We start from the raw sequence: 18,412 nt of genomic DNA, 5'->3' as shown, positions 1-18,412 counted from the left end.
CTGTATCAACAGGAGCAGAACCAGTAGATCAACTGAAGTGATTATTCATAGAATTACAGAATCATTTTGGTTATAAAGGACCTTTAAGATCATTGAGTCCAACTGTTAACCTAACACTGCCAAGGCCCACCATTAAACTATGTTCCCAAGCACCACGTCTACACTTCTTTTAAATCCCTACAGAGTTGGTGGCTCCATTTACCTAGGCAGCCTGTTCGAGTGCTTTGCCCTTTATAGTAAACAATTTTTTCCTAATCTCCCATCTAAACCTTCCCCAGTGCAACCTGAGGCCATTTCCTTCTGTCCTACTGATTGTTACCTGGGAGAAGAGACCAACACCTGCCTTGCTACAACTTCCTTTTAGGTAGTTGCAGTAAGTGAGAGCATATCCCCTGAGCATCCTTTTTTTCCAGACTAAAGAAGCCCCATTTCCCTTCTAGACCCTTCCTTGGCCACGATACAGCACCTCCATACCCAAAACAGAACACGGGATTAGAGGTGTGCCAAGTACAGAGGAAGAGTCACTGTCCTAATCTTCCTGTCCATGCTATTTTTAATACAAGCCAGGATGCTGTTGGCCTAAATCTAAAATATTTTCTTCCTTTGATGTACATCACTAATTTTTATTTTAATAGGTTCTGTTAGCAATGTTTTGTGGCCAACACAACACGTGTCAAAATGTTTGTCATGTACCCCACAACTACATATAGCCATACTGGAGAAGGGTATGATTATCTAATATGCTGATCTTTCACATCAATTCAAGCCTTTTTTCTTTACTGAAATTTGGGTCCTCTGAGCTGATAGTTTTTGCCAAGGGTGTATGAATGTATGTTGATATTACTGATAGTGCTCTCTAAGCAGAGCAACAAATGCATAACATAGAATGAAGCTGGAAATCACTAAGAATATTTAGAATTAGTTCTCCTTCGCAAAAACGAAACCAAGTGCTTGGAAATAATCTCATGGAATATCATACAACCATGTTTTTAGAGATTTCAAGGAGCTGGTTTTTCCACTTAGAAAATCTTAGCTTTCCATGAAATCTGCTGAGCCAAGATGAAGGTAGGTATGAAAAGTGTATGGTGAGAATCAAGTAAATAACCTTTTGTAGTCTGGTCTCCACAAGGATGCTGCAGTCTGTGGTAGTTAATGTATTTTGAATGTTGGTTCAATCCCTGCATATACTGTTGATGATTGACGGGCAATCTGAGATTGTCACAAAACATGTGGATGAGCAAGCAGTGCTTACTAACTGTCACCCTGAAGTTACGGAGCTATGTAGCACTTCTTCATCCTTCCTTTTGTCTGTCATAGAGGCAATTTTTTTTTTCTGCCAAAAGCTCTTTGAGTTTTTGATCACCCTACAGTTTTTCTTTATCAATTTATCTGAAGATCTTTAGTCTCCTAAGGCTTTTCAGAAGTCTTTTTCTTGGCTGGTGTGCTAGGTGGTGTGCACCTGTGAATGCTGCTGTTCTGAAAGCAGGAATCATAAATAAAAGAAAAACATCAAGTTAGTGTCATAATTTCTTTACTGGGTGAAGTAGGTTTAGCAAATAGACCAGGGAAGAAAAGGAAAATACAGCTAAGGGGAATAAAGCAAAGAAAAAGAGAAGGCAGGTGTTGAGTGAGGCTGAAGTGAAGAAAAAGAGGCATTCAGAGGAAATTGCCAGCTGTAAATTTCCAAGGGTGTCTGGGCAACACACAGCTCACCCAATCTGTTAGTGTCATGAGTGTCATTGTGAACTTCTTCAGCCTCTACCTCATTCTTCATTAAAGCTCCTTTCTTCAAACCATTTGCTTTGGGGGCGTGGGGAAATGTAATGACTGAGTTTTTTATCATGCAGTGTCCAGTGCAAAGGTGTCCTCCTGAAGGCAAGGAAAGATGCTTTGTAGGTCCCACTTTCTCGTGCAGCTGTCCAACTTCATTCCAGGATTATTGATATAACTGGACCAGGAAATATGTTTGGCTAATGAAAGGGATGTTGAGAACTTGTTCTTTCCTTACACTCTTGCTTCATGTCTGTCTAGAAATGGCAGAACTAATCCTGCCTAAGCATTTTATGTTTTTTTTCTTTTGAGAGGACTTCTTATGTTCATATCTTATTATTTAGTTACCTTTTTTTGACCCTAACTTCACTGTCTTAAGTTTAGAAAAACTAGTTTTGCTTTTAGTTTAATTCTTGAAGGAAGCAACTTGTCTGTTTTGGTTTAAGTCCTAGATAAATTGTCAGAGACCCTATAATAAGAATATTGGTGGTATTTACAGATGACCGTAAGTTGGGTGTTAAAAACAGGTATAAAAAAAAAGAAAAATCTTTTATCTCTATTTTTCTTTTATTAACACTTAAAAAAAGAAAAAACACCAACATAATCTAAAAATCTTGGAAACAAGAAATTGAATGTAACTGAATGGAGAGGAAAAATACAATCTGATACGTCCTTGGAAAAAAATGAGAAGTTAAATACAAGGAAAATCTTAGAAAATTGTAATATCTGAGGGAGAAACAGGAGAGCAAATTAAATATGCATTTGCTTAGTAACAGGGCAAAGTAATTAGGGAGTATCTGTGGTTATCATTTTGAGCAGCAGCTGGCAGTGACTACCTTAAAGTAATTTTGATACCACTCATAAAATATTGTAGCTAAGCCCGGGTGTATCAGTCAGTATGTTGTGTATAGATGGACGTACTCTTGGACATTATCAGTAGTTAAAATTTAGGAAGAAAGGAGGTTTAGGCTAGATGTTAGGAAACATTTTTTCACTAAGAGGCATTGGAATGGCCTGCCCAGGTCACTGGTGGAGTTACCACCCCTGGAGGCATTTAAAAGGGGTTTGGACCTGGTCCTTAAGGACATGGTTTAGTAGTTAGATTATGGTGTTGGTCAAAGGTTGGACTGGATGATCTTGGAAGTCTCTTCCAACCTAAACATTGTCATTCTGTGATTATGTAATATAAACCCATGTTAAAGAATTATTTTCGTTGGAAAAGACCTTTAAGATCATCAAGTACAATTGTCAATCTAGCACTCCCAAAACTGTGCAAGGAGGTGAACCTAAAGTGTCACCTTCCTGTCAAACCAAATCTGGTGAGCTTTGAAACATTCACGAGTTATAAAAGTTTTGTTGTTTTTTTAGTCTTACCTGCTTTTGATATTATTTCTTAGCCTTGCTTATTGGTCTAAACCATTGCAACTTCTAAATGAGGAGTACAAAAAGTTAGTAGTATTTGTGGTAAAAACTAAGAATCAAACTGTACAGGCAGTTGGGAATCTGGAATAAAATAGTCTGTAATGTTCAATGCTCTAAATTTCATAGGCATAGTCTATTTATTGTACTCAGACTTTTCACAGTGTCAAATCTAACAATAACCTCTGGGCAGTTGTCTGTTACTTAAATCCACTTCTATTTAAAATGGATTTTCTAGTACAGTAATTGTGATAATTTATTGACTTGCACTATTACCTGCTCTTGTGTAGTATTTTTAACTTTTAAGATAATCTCTTTAACAAGTAGAATAACTGCATAATTCTGATTTTCATCTATACAGGCTAATATTTTTAATTATTCCTGCTTCCATTTTACCGTTAATGCCTTTCAATCATTCATCTGATTTAAAATGCTTACAGAGAGGAATGGATATCTGAAAAAGAAAAAAAAACATTTCATATCCACAGATAATGGTAGCACCCCTTCTGGAACAACAGACAGTCTCTTGCATCTTTCTGTAAATGAGATTGTGGATCACAGAATACAAATGCAAGGATATTAATGTGGCTGTGGTAGATGTCACTTTCATGATAATTGACAGATTTTTTAGCTGCCAAATTGATAAATATATGTGCATCAGGATAAAATGCAGGCTATGCCTCCAAGGGAGACTAGTGTATAACTTTGATTTATCTCTATCCAGTCATAGCATTATAACTGAGCCTAAATTCTAAGCTTCCCCTAGGCTGTTCCATGTGTTTTTAATGGATTGTCTTTCATACATTCATTTGTCCTATCATATGATATTGTATGTATGATTGTCCTGTTATACATATAACTTGGGTATCTTTACGTTAGGACACTTTCCCAGTTCTATACTGAATAGCCTGTGAAATCAAAATGTGTTTCCCAAGTGATGAATGCAGGACTAAATTCCAAAACAAGTTTCTTTAGCTTGCTCATTTTGGACTGATACACTGTTTTTTCATATTGGAAAAAGAAAGGTGTAGAAAAAGAAAAGAAGTAGAAACCAAATCACTATTTAGGCTTTCCTTGGAGAGGTGATATTAAGAAACAAATTGTAGGAAACCGCAGCAAATATCACTCTTTGCTGAGGTACAGGGGCAGTTTAGTGCCATCACTTTAGTGGGATGTTGTCCTAGGCCCCTGTGCTGAAGTAAAAGCTCTTAACATTCTTCCAAAGTTTTTTTTGAAGATGAGCTGTAGCTTCCTGAATATATCTGCTATAAATTATTAATATGTAAGCAGTCTTGATCCAATTCATTAAGGATCTTGACTTTTTTCAGCTTTTCACAGTGAACTCCTTGCTTTAGAGGTCTTCTTTTTCTGTTGTATGATTTACTATCTTTTCACTCATCTCTCTTTTTCAATCCACCATAAAATAACATTCAGCCTTTAGCAAGATGTATTTTTCAAATGCTTTTTTTCTGTCATACCTGTGACTAAACTTAGTCTTTGATCATTCTTCGTGACTCACCTTTTCTACTGTGAAGAGAAAGATTAGTACTGAGAAAAAAGGAGTATTTCTGTCCTTGGAATAATCTTTTCCTTCTGAGAATCTTTTGGACAGCGGGGCCATCCTTGCAAACTCATGTTTCTTTGTATCCAGTTATCAGTAAGCAATTATTTTTAGGCAGGATAGAGTGAGAAACTTGTAAGGTAAAAAGGAGACGGAAAAAAATTATCCTACCCCAAAGCAAATGGAAGTATTGTGGGCCTGAAACTGTTGAAAATTTTCTTCTCTGAGTGAACAGTAGGTTAGAGGGTGTCAGTGCAGAATTGTGTGATAGACTAGACCCCAGCATTATCTGTGGTGATATCTAATGACTAGGTACATCTCTAGAAGAAGGAAAAGCTACAAACTTTCTGAAATACTAGAAAAGCAGCAGCTTTCCTTTAGGGTGGTCTGTGGGTAATGAAAGCTCAAGTCCTTCAAAGAATGAGTTAAAAGAGGGGAGACACAACCTTGTGCTGTGTGCCTGTTACCAGTACTGTAACAGAAGCTGCCACACATTCCTTCTGTGACAGAGGTCACAACACTTCCAAGGGGGATGTCAGTGACACCTTCATTGTCAAAAGTTAACTTCCTTGCTTCTCTCCTTGATCTTGTGTCAAAATAACTAGTGAACTTCCCAAAATGTGAAACATGCAAAGGTACTAGCAGGTATAGGTGGCCAACTCATACATGTTGGTGGACAAGTCTTACAATATAATCTTTCCTTACCTGACTGCTGGAAGGAATGGCTGGATGTATTTTCTTACTGGGAATTAGATTCCAATAATTTGGCAAATGCAGGTCTTAAGTGCTGCCTGCACAGAGAAAACTGGTAATTAGAAGCATGTGTTGTCCTGTAAGTGTTCCAGTGAACTGTCTGGAGCAGAATGAAAGCCTGGTTTAACACATTGTGACAGTGTTGCACAGATGCAAACCTGGTGTGCCTGTAACCATTTTAACATTATTACAAATGTAGTTGAGAAATGTGTATTCATAAGGTCTCTAGTTTGATTCTTCTTTCCCCTAAAAGAATTTTATATGAAGATGACTTTTTTGACCAGCCTGTTTCACAAGTTATTTCTGAGAAGTGATTTATAAAGTAAAACTAAAATACTGCCATTTATTATTCCAGCTATAGGAAAGAAATACAGTATGGCTTAAGTTAAGTGTCACCTAACAACAATTAGTCTTAAACCCAAATCAGATATATCCTAGATTGTAGATGGAAAAGGACTTTGGGTTCTGAATCTTAATTTTCAGTCAAAACAAGATTTACAGGACATTGTACATGAACTAAAATTGCACTTTTTATTTGTTAAATCTTTCATTCACTTTGTTTAAGATTGTTAGCTTTAAGGTTGCAGAGGTGGAAGATTATTTTACATGATGTGCTTCAGCCAAGCAAGCTTGTGACTGTGGCAGAATAATGCAGAACTTCTATACTGTTGTTTGTTTTTTTTGTTTTGTGAAGGGGTTCTATGAGTTTTATGAAATACTCCATAAAAAACAGTGGTTAAGAAGTAGAGATGCCACCTTCTCTTACAGCAGAGATCAACATCCTGGCTTCATACTTTTTCTCATGGAAATAATTAGCATGTGATGTTAGTACTGTTAATAGATTAGTTAACCTAAAGGGAAGAAGCATTCTGCTTGTGATACTTAGATCACTCAAATATGGTCAGTAATCCATTAGCAGGAATCTTTGTTCCATTTAGCACTGACCACTAACAAGTTTTTATACTTTACAACTGTAAAATGGTACAGAGAAGTAGTCCAGAAGGTTGAATTGTGGAGGAGGTTAAAATAGCGCTAAAATAGTTTAATGTAGAAGTACTTAGCAGAAATCCCAACTAAACCAGCCTTAATTTTAATACAAAAATACAGTATATGATGTAAGCCTGCTTGTTTTGCCTGTCTAGTTGAGAGACACAGTGAGGAATGCTTTCTAGGGCAGTATTACATGTATCTTGCTGTAGAAGTAAATAATAGGAAAGAATAAAAAAAGTACTTCATAATTTTTAACTGTGAGTGACTAGGAGAACATAGAGCTTTGATGTGGCTCTTGCTTATCAGATAGCTTGATGAATCAGTGACTACAGATCTTATTTTGTGTCAGCTTGGGATGATCATTTTACTATCACTTGTGATAGAGTTTTAAGGCCAGATTCTATTTTCCTTGCATGTGGAGTTCCACTACTTCCTTATGCATTGGAGGAAGTATAGGAAAATGAAAACTTCCTGTAGATATTGCTGTGTTTGGCACAGTCTAAAATATATTTAATGGCTTTTGCTTTTCTAGACTGAGAAATCAACTTCGAAAGCAAACCAACAATAGAGGAATTCATGAAATTTTTTTTAAAAGCCACACATTGTCCTATCTTATTCAGAACAGAATTTTTCTAACAACCAAATTCTATGACAGTCTGCTTTTCAAGGTTATGTAATAAAAATAATTGTCAAATCTATTATGACAGTCTAGACTACACACAAAAGGGGAAACTCAAGGGAAATCATGGAGATTTTCTCACGGAATTAGATAATGGAGAGACTAAAATGTTTCATCTATTTGAAATAAGTATTATAATCTATACCCTTTCATATTAGGTTAGTGGCTTTCTTGGGGAAAAAATGGACAAAGTGAATAATTCTAGAAGAAATGTGCTGTTGTTAGCTCCCCTCTGCTGGGTTAGTGATAAGAGCTTGTTAAAAGTTCTGTGTTCTTTCCAGAGTAGTATAAAAGCAAAGCTTTCCTTCTCTCAAATGTGTGCTTGTTGTACATGAGGCAGATTAATAGTTTGTCACAGAAACTGAGCCATCTAGTTTAGTCAGAATAAAATTATTGTTTTCTAAAATCCTGAGTGGAACACATTTTTCTAAGTGGGAGGCAAAGACATCCCCTAGGCTGATGGTATATTGCCAAGGGAAAAGCTTTATAAGACGGGCCTGCAGGAAGGATATCTTTGGATCTTCCCAGCCTGATGATATATCTTCCTCTACCTCCTAACACCAGGTGGAATAAGGTGCATATAAGGCAAAGTCTGCAGAAATTGGAGCAACTTCTATTAAGAACTTTTTGCTATGCAAGTATGGTAGTAATTTATGAGCCAGGGACCATTGCAGACAAACTGTGTCTCATGGCTGATAGGAATTTGTTCATATGTGCCAGTCTTTGGGTCAAAAGCTTGATGAAGTAAGTGTGCATATCCCATAAAGTTTTGGAATGGAAGCTGTGAAATGTTACCCTAGCAGGGTCATCCCTTGTGATTTCTCATAATTGGATGAAATTTGCTGATTAATTAGGCCATAGTTTCATATATGCTTTAAACCAGCACTGAAATCTAACCTGACAGTGATTAGTTTTAACCTGGATATGGCTCACTGGCTGTAGAAAACTTTTTTTTCCATTAGGGATGGGTATGTATCTAGGATTATGTGGGAAGGGGTGGTGTCAGAACTTTGTCTTCCAGCAGCTGTACAGGTTTATAATGACTTAAACTGCATATAAACTTGGGAATACAAAAATTAAGGGGGAAATAAGACAATGACATATATCCTCTTGTTCGGGGAGCTCACTCAGACACTTGCTTCACCCATACTCTCATCAGATCTTTTGCTGTACCTGCCTATTTGGGCTAATGAGGACATTCCTATGTCAATAGCCATCTGATCAGGTAGTGATGTTTGACCTCCCTTCTTCATACTGAGCTAATCTAATAATATAATGCAGTATAACTCACCTAAAACTATACAACTGAAAAAAAAGTTACATACAAATAAAGTAATTTCAGATGTACAGGGAAGTTTTCAGTTGAAAAAAACTCTAAAATTCAGAAGTCCAAAGTGAAATGCTTTGATTTCAAAGGAAGTTTGTTTTTTTTTCTTGTACAGTGCATTGTCCCATATATTCTACTTTATTTAAAGATTTATTGGTAAGTGAAAATGTTAAGTAGCCTGGATTGATGGCATAAAGATTAAGTTGCAGGAAAGTATTGATGGGCTATGTGATAATTACATAATTGATGCAAATTACATGCGTGGAGTTCTAATTTTTTACCTCCTGTAGTCCACAGGAGGTTACTAGAAGTTTGATGGCACCGTGAAAGCCAATAGGAGACAATTTTTGTGTATGTAATGTAAAAGATATCTCAAGAGATGCAAGGGAAACTTCATTACTTGAAAAATGTAAATCTTAATATAGCAGAAACTAGCAGGGACAGATCTGTACAGGATTTAGTCATTTCCCCCTATTTTGGTCTGTAGAGAATTTGGTATCTTTTTGTCAGTTCCACCAGTCTTGTAGGTAGAGTGTAAGTTGGCACTTCGAATATTTCCTATTTTAATGGGGTGCAAGCACAGCGAGAGCTGTGGAAAAGGTATTTATTGTTACACTGCAGCTTAAATTCGGGTTTGCAGACAATTAACTTTCTGTTAGCTGGATGAGGTTGGTGACACTAACAGATTCTGGGTGCAGCCCAGTGATCACAAGAAATGTGATGACTATGTCAGAAGTGACACAAATGTGCAGTGGTAAGTCCACTCAAGTCAGGCACCACAGGGCTGGGGCTGAGCACAGACTTGGTCCACACAGCTCAGAAAAGAAGCAGGGGCTTCAGCCTGAGCTTAAAGGGACTGATGGACAGAATGTGAGGATGGGGGCAGTTAAGGCCTATTGCTGTACTCAGGGGCTACACGGACTCTTGACTAGCTTATGTAGCTTTATTAGAGGAATTGCTTTCTCTAAAGGGGTGGGAACTTCTTTCCTCTTGGATTAAGCTTTAGCCACTTTAATTTTCACCCCAGCAGAGCTTCCTGTTACGAAGTGCCAAGTGCTGCTCTCATTAGAACACCTTTATACAAACTTTACATTTCCTATTAATTGAGGTTAATTGTAGCTTTGCATTATCTACCCACCAGAGGGATGGGGGTGGGGGAGAAAGTGTGTTTCTACCTCTGAGGAATAAATTTTATTTACTTATTGCTATGATTGAAGGTACAACTGGTTGTAGAACCTGGTAGTTCAAGGCACTGTGCACTCACAGATGGTCCAAGACACATACTATCCCCCTCAAAATGTTAGCAAGTCAGAAAATGAGGTAGGAAAGAAGTCTTGCAACATTTACACAAAGTGAGAGTAAAGTCTGTGGACTTTGACTTGCCCATATTTGCAGAGGAAATATTTTTGACCTGACACCGTGAAGTCAAGCATGTTGGTTAAAAGACCACTGTCACAACAGGTGATAAGCTGGCTGTGGAAGGCATTGAAAATCAGCATTTTTCAAAGAGAAGCTGACACGGCTCCAAAGGAGGAGCTTTTACTTTGTTTTCTTGGGGTTTTTTTTGGTTGGTTGGTTGGTTTTTTCCCCTCTGGAGATTGTAGCCAACATTTTTCAATTGAGTTAATTCATTTGGTATTTATGTTCATTGTTCTAAGACAAATTATCTCTGTGGCAAGAGTTGCTATAATACTTAAATATGGCATTTGTTTTTCTTCCAGGACTAGAGAAAATCCCTCTAGTCTATAATTGCTCTTTGAATAGTAGTCCCTGACCCAGGGAAACTAATTTCAGCAAAAACAAATGCTGTGTCTTGACCTTTCAGAAAAGAAAATTAAGGACCTTGGAAAGTTCTTGGAACTTGCTACTGACCAATATGCCTCCTGTTTCTGTCACACTGTTGGGAGGAAGAACTTCTAAAGGCTTCTCGCAGACCTATACTTTTATAGTAACCTGAAGTATCTTTTTTTTCTTTTTTTTTTTCTTTTTTTAATATATATATATGTATATATACACCTAATGCATTTCAAATTTTCTGAATTTCTTTTGTTAATATAGAGATTTTTACTGATGTTTTGGTCTGATAGTAGTTACATTACTTGTACTGGAAGAAAGGTTTCCACTAAATGTTAATGCCTAACATTTCTGTAGGCTGGGGGGGGCTGTTTAGCCAGGTTTATAAGGAAATAGCCAATAACAAGGGGATTTTACTGTTCAGCTGGGATAAATCAGCCTGTTCAATCTTGTATCTAAAACACATGTGACTGTAATAATCATTATTCTTTTTGTCAGCCAGTACTTTGTGGTTTCCATCTCAGCAGTACTCATTGTCAAAGAGTAATTTCACGTGTTGATCCTCTTCTTGTCTCCTGCTGAGGTAGTCTTTTTGGCCTGTTTCTGATCCAGCACTTTCCTCTTTCTTTAGAGATCATGAGATTTAAACTTTGAATAAATCTTCTCCCATTTTCCTCCTTGTGTGGTTAAAAACCCCAAAATTTCTGGATAATGAAGATTCACCTTCTACAAATCTACCCTTAGGTTACTGCTGATGCAAACTTGCAAATTGCTCTTTGAAGTAAAAGTTTAGCATTTGTACACTAATGTTAAGAATGTTGATGTTTTACAGTTCAGGACTGAAATTCCATGTCCTGTAAATTTGGGTATATAATCAGTGTAGGCTTAGCAAAATTATTACTATATCCTCAGTGTTTAACTTAGGAGAAATACACTGAATTTTCTTGCCCCAGCAGTTGGAGGGAGTTCAGATTAGCTGAGAAGTAATCTGATCCTAATAGAATGGCATCTACTGTCACACCTGAGACTGATAGTACCAGAGCTGGGAGTTTTTCACTAGCTGTTTTTGGGCTAGGATTTATCTCAGAAGGTCTGACAAAATTATCCACGTTTCAGTCTATTTTGGTGTTTATATGGGCATCCTTCATGAGATATAAATATATTCTCATGGAATCATCAGACAAATGTCTGCTGCTACCACTTTTTTTATTTTTTTTCTCTTGCCTCCTAAAGATACCTAGTTCATCTTTGTGGTCTCCTTTCAGTCAACATCAGGAAATCACCACTGACAGGATGCCTTGATGTCTTGTCCTGCTTCTTCAGAGTGGAATACTGACAGTTTACTCAGTCTGGAAACAAACTTATCTTGAGTGCAAGTACAGTAACTGTTGTCTGTTTTCAGCATGAAGGACTATCAGTCCTGTTACGTATCAGTTAAAGACACTACTGATCCCTGTTAGTACTTTTTTCAGAACTGCTAACTAAGCTTTTGCTCTGACCATTCTCTAATCCATTTAAATTAAAACGCTGTGGGGTACTATAAACAGCTCTAGTAGAAGGTATACAGACTAGTGCAGCTCATTTTAGCAGAAAGATTTTTCTTGTGTGTGATGCGTGAGTTAGGTTATCCTAAAATGACAGTATAACCTCTTCAGCTGGAACAGCTGCAGTCAGGAGTGAATTTGCAGGTTCTGGATACAGATGGATGTTTGCCTGAGCTTCTTGTTAATTTTTTGGTATCTGTGAATGCCTCAGCCCTTTGAGGCATGATCAAAATTGTGAAGGCTGCCTTCATTGCCTTCCTCAGCAAACCAGCTCTTCAGAAGAGTACTTAACATTTCAGTGAATCAGTGCCTCCTCTGGTTTGAGTTTTAAGATGACATGCAGTGAGAAGGTGACAGGGAGTTAAAAAGCCTTTTGTACAAAGCAAGTATCTATGGTATTTGCCACCGCTGCTGATTTTCTAGGCTTTGACAGCAGCAAACAGCAAGGTGCACTTCCAGAGGGATGCAGAAGAAAGAGGGAGGGCATAATTTGTTTTCAGGGTGTAGGTAGACCAAGAGCAAGGGTAGCAGGCTCCCAAAAATATACCAATAGGTAAACCAGATCCTCTGGAATATCTTCACTGAGGCTCATTACTGGATGTGAGATATCACAATCAGTCAGTGTGAAGGTGTATGATTTTCAGAAGTCACTGCTGAGCATCATGTGCTTTCCTGCAGCCTGCTTTGAGAGGGAGATTTGAATGAACTGTGGCTTCACAGGACAATAAATCCTTTTTTAGTGCACCTAGGACCGAGTCAAAACAGAGCAGTGTCATGATGCTAAGTAGCTCTTTATTGACGTTCACTCTGCTAGATCAAATGTATTACTAAAATTTTGCTATGCTGAACCAGGCATAGTGTGTCTTCCTGTAGTAGGCATAAACGCCCCATCCTGTGCCTGGAGTAATGCAATAGAAGTAGTTGAGTTCATGAGGGTCAAATACGTACTGCCAGGTAAGCTGGGAGCAGTCAGTTTAGAACCTTGTCCGGATGGTTGGGAGTGACAAGTGGGGAAAATTCCTCTTGTGATTGCTGACCAAGCTACTGCTTTCCTCTTCAACCTGGGAATATTTTGTGGATCTGAGCTGTTCAGGAATTAAGGAAAACAGCCAAGCTGTCCACCCCTGCAATAGTACATGGGTATTTACATTGCATAATGGTGTTATCATAATATTGATTTGGAAACATGGCACTAAATGTCATTAAATCACTTAGTTATGCTAATATGGGTTCTTTGCAGCAGTGAGAAAATGTGTTATTTCTGGTATTATCTGTAAAATTGCAAATGTTTCTATCAGTGTTCTTTTGTCAAATGTCCCAGACTAAATTATCTCACTTTTTAATCAAGTCATTAGTTAGGCTTTACACCTAATCTGGTATAACTAGGGTTTGTTGTGGAAAAGCACTTCTTCCACTGCTGGCTGTAGATGCCCTGTTCTCCCGTTGTATTGGATCTATCAAGCATGTGTCACAAAGTGGACTGGTTCAGCTGAAAACAAATCTGTTGAAGTTTTCCTCTCAGAGCAACCTGTTGAACTGATTTCACTAGATATAATGAGATGCAAGTGCTGGGTTAAACATTTGTACTATTAGCATTTTAGTTAAGGAGTTCTTGGCTCAGTGCAGGAAAACATTTTTGATTGTGTATTCAAGCCCATTAAACCTGGCTGCTTCTTTCATTTTCATAATTATTTGATAAATTACTTGCTATTAAAATAATTAAACCATGAATCCTTACATTATTTACAATTTTTCTCATGTTATTAAGATGTAATTTTACCAGCAGATATGAACATAATTCACGCTATGATTGCATAGCTTTTAATATGTGCTTATGCAGTGAATAACAGCTATGAAGCTAAGTGGTTTGCCCTTATGTAAAGGAACATGATGTCATAATATTTATTTGAAAATATAAAATTAACTGTCATTAAATCCTATAATTATGTAGCTATAGGTTATCCTTGCAAGTCAAAAATTGGAGTCAGGTAGCCTGATTCTTTTTTCTGTAGTATTCTAACCATTCTATCAAAATTGTTCGAGAGCAAGCATCATACATACATAAGAGAGAAGTTTCTCCAGTCCTGTATTGCAGTGTAATTGACTTCCTTTGTGCTCTTTTCTTTTCAAGAAGATAGGTTTTCCAACAAGTTTGTGATAGCAAAGAAAACAAATGGTGGGTTTCAGGAGTGTGTATTCTTTTTAAACTATTAAAGCGTCTATACCATACTGTCTGTTTCTCTTGCTGTTTATTCTCCTGAAATATTTTTGGCATTTAAAACCTGCAGAGGTTGTGGGGGTTTTTCTACCTAGATTTTAGTAAAGCCTTTGACACCATTTCGCACAGCATTCTCCTGCAGAAACTGGCTGCTCGTGGCTTAGATTGGTGCATACTTGCTGGGTAAAAAAAACTGGCTAATCAGCCAGGCCCAAAGAGTTGCAGTGAATGGAGTGAATCAGCTGTGGTGTTTTACAGGGCTTGGTACTGAGCCCAGTTCTCTTTAATGTCTTGATTAATGATCTGGAGGAGGGGATTGAGGGCACCCTCAGTAAGTTTGCAAATGGGAGCAAGTTGGGAGGGAGTCAATCTGCCTGAGTGGGAAAACTCTTCAGAGGGATCTGGACAGGCTGGATTGCTCAGCTGAGGCCAATTATATGATCTTCAACAAGAACAAGTACCCTCCACTTGTGACACAATAACCCCAAGCAACTCTCCAGGTTTGGGGAAGAGTGGCAGGAAAGTGCTCAGTGGAAAAGGACCTAGGGGTGCTGGTAGACAGCTGCTGAATATGAGCCAGCAGTGTAGCCAAGAAGGCCAACACTATCCTGGATTTTATCAGTAATAGTGTGGCCAGCAGGACTAGGGCAGTGATTTTCCCCCTGTACTTAGCACTGATGAGGCCTCACCTCAACTACTGTGTTTAACTTTGTATCCTTACTACAAGATGGATATTGAGGTACTGGAACATGGTCAAAGAACGGACATGAAGCTGGTAAAGGATCTAGAGAGGGAACTGGGGTTGTTCCATCTGGAGAAATGAAGGCTGAGGGAGGACCTGACTGTTCTCTACAGCTAACTGAAATGAGGTTGTAGCAAGCAGGGAGGGTGGTCCTTTCCAGCCCAAATGCTTCTGTGATTCCCTCCTACAGTGGGTAAGTCTGACTTGACACTGAAATGATGTCAGTTTCATAGATGCTACTGTAAGACTGGTTATAAGCTATTTTGGCTTTTGTTTGTTGTTTTTTTTTGTTTTACTTTAGGCAAATATTTAGAGCTTTTCTTGTCAGATTTTCTTCAGGGCTTTTTAAAGGTTTGATTATTTGCTGTTTCTTTGGAGTCCTTACATAGTTTTAAACTAAATGGTTACTTTTCCCCTTGTGAGCTGAACCTGACTTGTTTTCTTTCTACCCTGCAAAATTTTTCTAATGCACAAAGTATTTTACCAACTACTGTAATTGTTTCCTGGCATTTGTCAGTGTAGGAAATCTATAGTAATTTTTTCATTATTTTTACCCAATGAAGTTAGACGTTTCACCATCATGCTTGTATTTTGCACAACTGTCAACTGTAGGGCCTCTTCATGTTAGATTTGTTTTTGCAATGCTGATCGAGTTTTTATTTTGTATTTAAGAGTATTATCAATTGGTACAAACGTAACAAATTTACAACCTAGACTGTATTTGCTTTCAAACTTTATATCCATACCAAGAACAAATAATGTTGCAATAAGAATTTTTATTCATTGCTAAATGTGGGGGGTTTTTAAAGTGCTTTTAGAACTTAGGTATTAATTTAAAGATCACCATGTTTTAGGATTGACTGCTTTTAAATTAGAGGGATGTACAATAACACTGTTTTGAAGATAATTGGTGATTCTCTGATTCTGTGACATTGCAATAAATATTGTGCTGAATATAGTGAAATAAATGGTTTGTGCCATCTACTGGTCTGGATAGGATCTGCATTTCAGTTCAGTAGCTGAAGTGTACCTTTAACTCGAGTATGAAGTGTGATGAAAGAAGGAAACTCACTGCAAGTAACTTGTATGTTGTTTTATTATTATGCCTTGTCTGTATTAAGTGCTAACTTTTTCTAAATGTGTGATAATTCAAAGTGCAAACTAATATACTAGCCCTTTTCCCACGCCTGCCTTCCCAACCATGCTTTTTTTTTTTATCCTAATTTTGCTAGAGCCTGGAAATGTCTCACAGAGAGGTCAGTTACATTCCAGCCAAATGTAAGAGTCAAATTGATAGTGTTGACTGTGCTGTGAATGTGAACATGGTTTGTCTAGACATGTTAGAAGGAGTCATACTTTGCTGTAAAAATTCACAATTGCAATATATTCCATTATCACTTGTAATAGAGCATAAACCCCAACATTCTTCCCTATGTCTAGTGTTTATTTCAGTGAAAAGCCCGGAGCACTAATGCTGCTGTATGGGGGGAACTTCAGTATAGCACAGCACAGCGTTACGTAAGGCCTTGTAGCTGAAACATCTCTGTGTATCCTACAGCCTGATGAAAGGCTATTGTATTTTCTGTGATTTTTATAAAGCTCAGATGTTGCATTCAATTCTTAGTTGTTTCAGTATCACCAGTGTTATCCCTTGTGTATTGAATACATGTTGTGTACATTCTGATTAAAAATACTATTCTGCAGCGAGCTTTGTTTCTTGTGTTGTTGCTTTTTACTTACTTCTCTCTCCAGGGCATAAACAGTGGATCCACAAATGCTCCAATGTCCCTCTATTTATGATTGTTCTATACAAAGGGAGTAAATTCTATAAAGTATTAGTGGGAAGAAAAACCCAGAACTTCATGGTTTGGAAGAAGACTGTATGCTCCTGTATCACAATCAGGGATTCAGATTTCTTATATCATTAAGGACTCATTTGCAGATTGAAGTGTAACCTTACAGGATAGACACCTGGCCTAGAAATGTGGAGGCCCCAGGTCTGCTTCTGGTAAAACACTTCATGTTGCTGCAGCTTACCCTGGCCATAGATAGGTATTTACCTAATTTGCAAAAGGCTTTTAGATTTTTTTTTGTTTAAAATATTGTATAAACAGCTAGTAATATATCTTTAGCTGGTTTTCTATACTAATTATAATTGGTGAGCAAATTATATGTAATTTGAAAATCTTGGGGGGCAGAATATTCTGGTCCTATAAGTCCTAGTTAATTTGGAATTCTCTATATGTGTATGTATGTATTAATATATATACTTATGTTACCTGCTACAAACACAGATACAAAAATTAATACAATAAAATAAGTGGTGTTAGTTGGCACTCTGAATTGTAAATTTCAATTAAGCAAAAACAGTACTGATTTCAGAAGGTCAGGATTTTATCCAAGTATGAAAAGGCAGATTACATGCAATGGCATAGTAAAGTGTCAAAATATGCAGCTTTCCAAATTTTTCCTTTTTGCAGGTAGATGTCCCATACAGTCATCTTCACTTCTCTGTGTGATCAGTGTGCCTGGGGAAAAGGAACAAGCAGTAAGTGCACAGTCAACATTAATTTTCATGGGGAAAAAAATAATTTATTATTGTGACTTTATAGCTACTTTGATCAGAGCAATGACTCATACAAATGAAATGTGTAACTGTCCACATAACTTGTTTGAAGTCAGTTGTATTCTAATGTTCTTGTTCCTGTGTATAACTCTTCTTAATTTTTCTGTATATATTTTCCCTTCAAAGTTTGCTGCAATTTACTTGGAGGTTTTTCAATATTATAGTCAGAGGAAAAGCTATTAAGTTTTATCTGACAGTCTGAGAGAGGCAAGACTGCTGCTGTTCTATGTCTCCAGCTCCAGAAAATGTTAGATTCATTACAGTGGGAAATATTACAGACAGCTGTTTTGAGCAGGAATCTGAATCTTCCCTACTTTGTATTGCTGAAAGAAAAGAACACTCCTTTAGTCTGAGCAGGTTGAAAACTGCTGTTCAGTTTTGAAGTTATCTTTTACCTTCTTTAATTTACTGAACATGCTTTGTCTGCAGCCTCCTGAAAGCTGGGAGAAAACAGATACGAGTGATCCAAAATTTGTAGGTTTATACAACCCTTTTCTTGTAGATACGACAGCAACACAATTTAAAAGTAGTGCTTTTTAACAAATTTACCACAAGAGTGGTGCTGGCTTGAGTTTCAAAGGGTTTGCAACTCAATCTAATTCTGAGGATTTACAAATGCCTCCACAGTATACTTGCATCTGTTTATTGCAAGAAAAGATGCTTAATTTAATGGGAACTATTATTTACCTAGTTTCAAGAATTAATTTATAATGGGGAGTGCTTTTCACTAAAAATTGTTTCTTCCTAAATTACAAATATATTTTCTGTTTTTCTGCATTTCAGGCTTGCTGTCATGGATATAATTGGCAAAACCCCCACACCTCTTACATACGGTATGTGATCATATATTTGTAAGATTTTGTAATACAACGTGGGCCAATTTTCCTTTCAAGTGAAGTGCTTTAGTCTGTTGCTTTATGGGTTGTGTCCATGCAAAGCACAATCTTCTTGCATGTAACCCCAGCATTTGTGGCTTGATGGTGGTTTCT

The 18,412-nt window shown here is 37.3% G+C and overlaps 1 long non-coding RNA gene across 4 annotated transcripts in view; it reads left to right on the top strand.

Moving 5' to 3' along the window:
* Positions 1–18,412, top strand: part of LOC139794564 (uncharacterized) — an 86,760-nt gene that overhangs the window by 4,110 nt on the left and 64,238 nt on the right. For 3 of the 4 annotated variants that reach the window (XR_011725177.1, XR_011725175.1, XR_011725176.1), the window contains exons 1-2: positions 17,219–17,345; positions 18,207–18,256. This is a non-coding gene — a long non-coding RNA (uncharacterized lncRNA). Of the gene's footprint in view, positions 1–17,218; positions 17,346–18,206; positions 18,257–18,412 lie in introns of those variants that run through there. The other variant, XR_011725178.1, reaches the window with a different exon arrangement.

Source organism: Heliangelus exortis, chromosome 3 (genome assembly GCF_036169615.1).
Source record: "Heliangelus exortis chromosome 3, bHelExo1.hap1, whole genome shotgun sequence".
Classification (NCBI taxonomy): domain Eukaryota; kingdom Metazoa; phylum Chordata; class Aves; order Apodiformes; family Trochilidae; genus Heliangelus; species Heliangelus exortis.
This window is presented reverse-complemented; position numbering and strand designations above follow the sequence as displayed.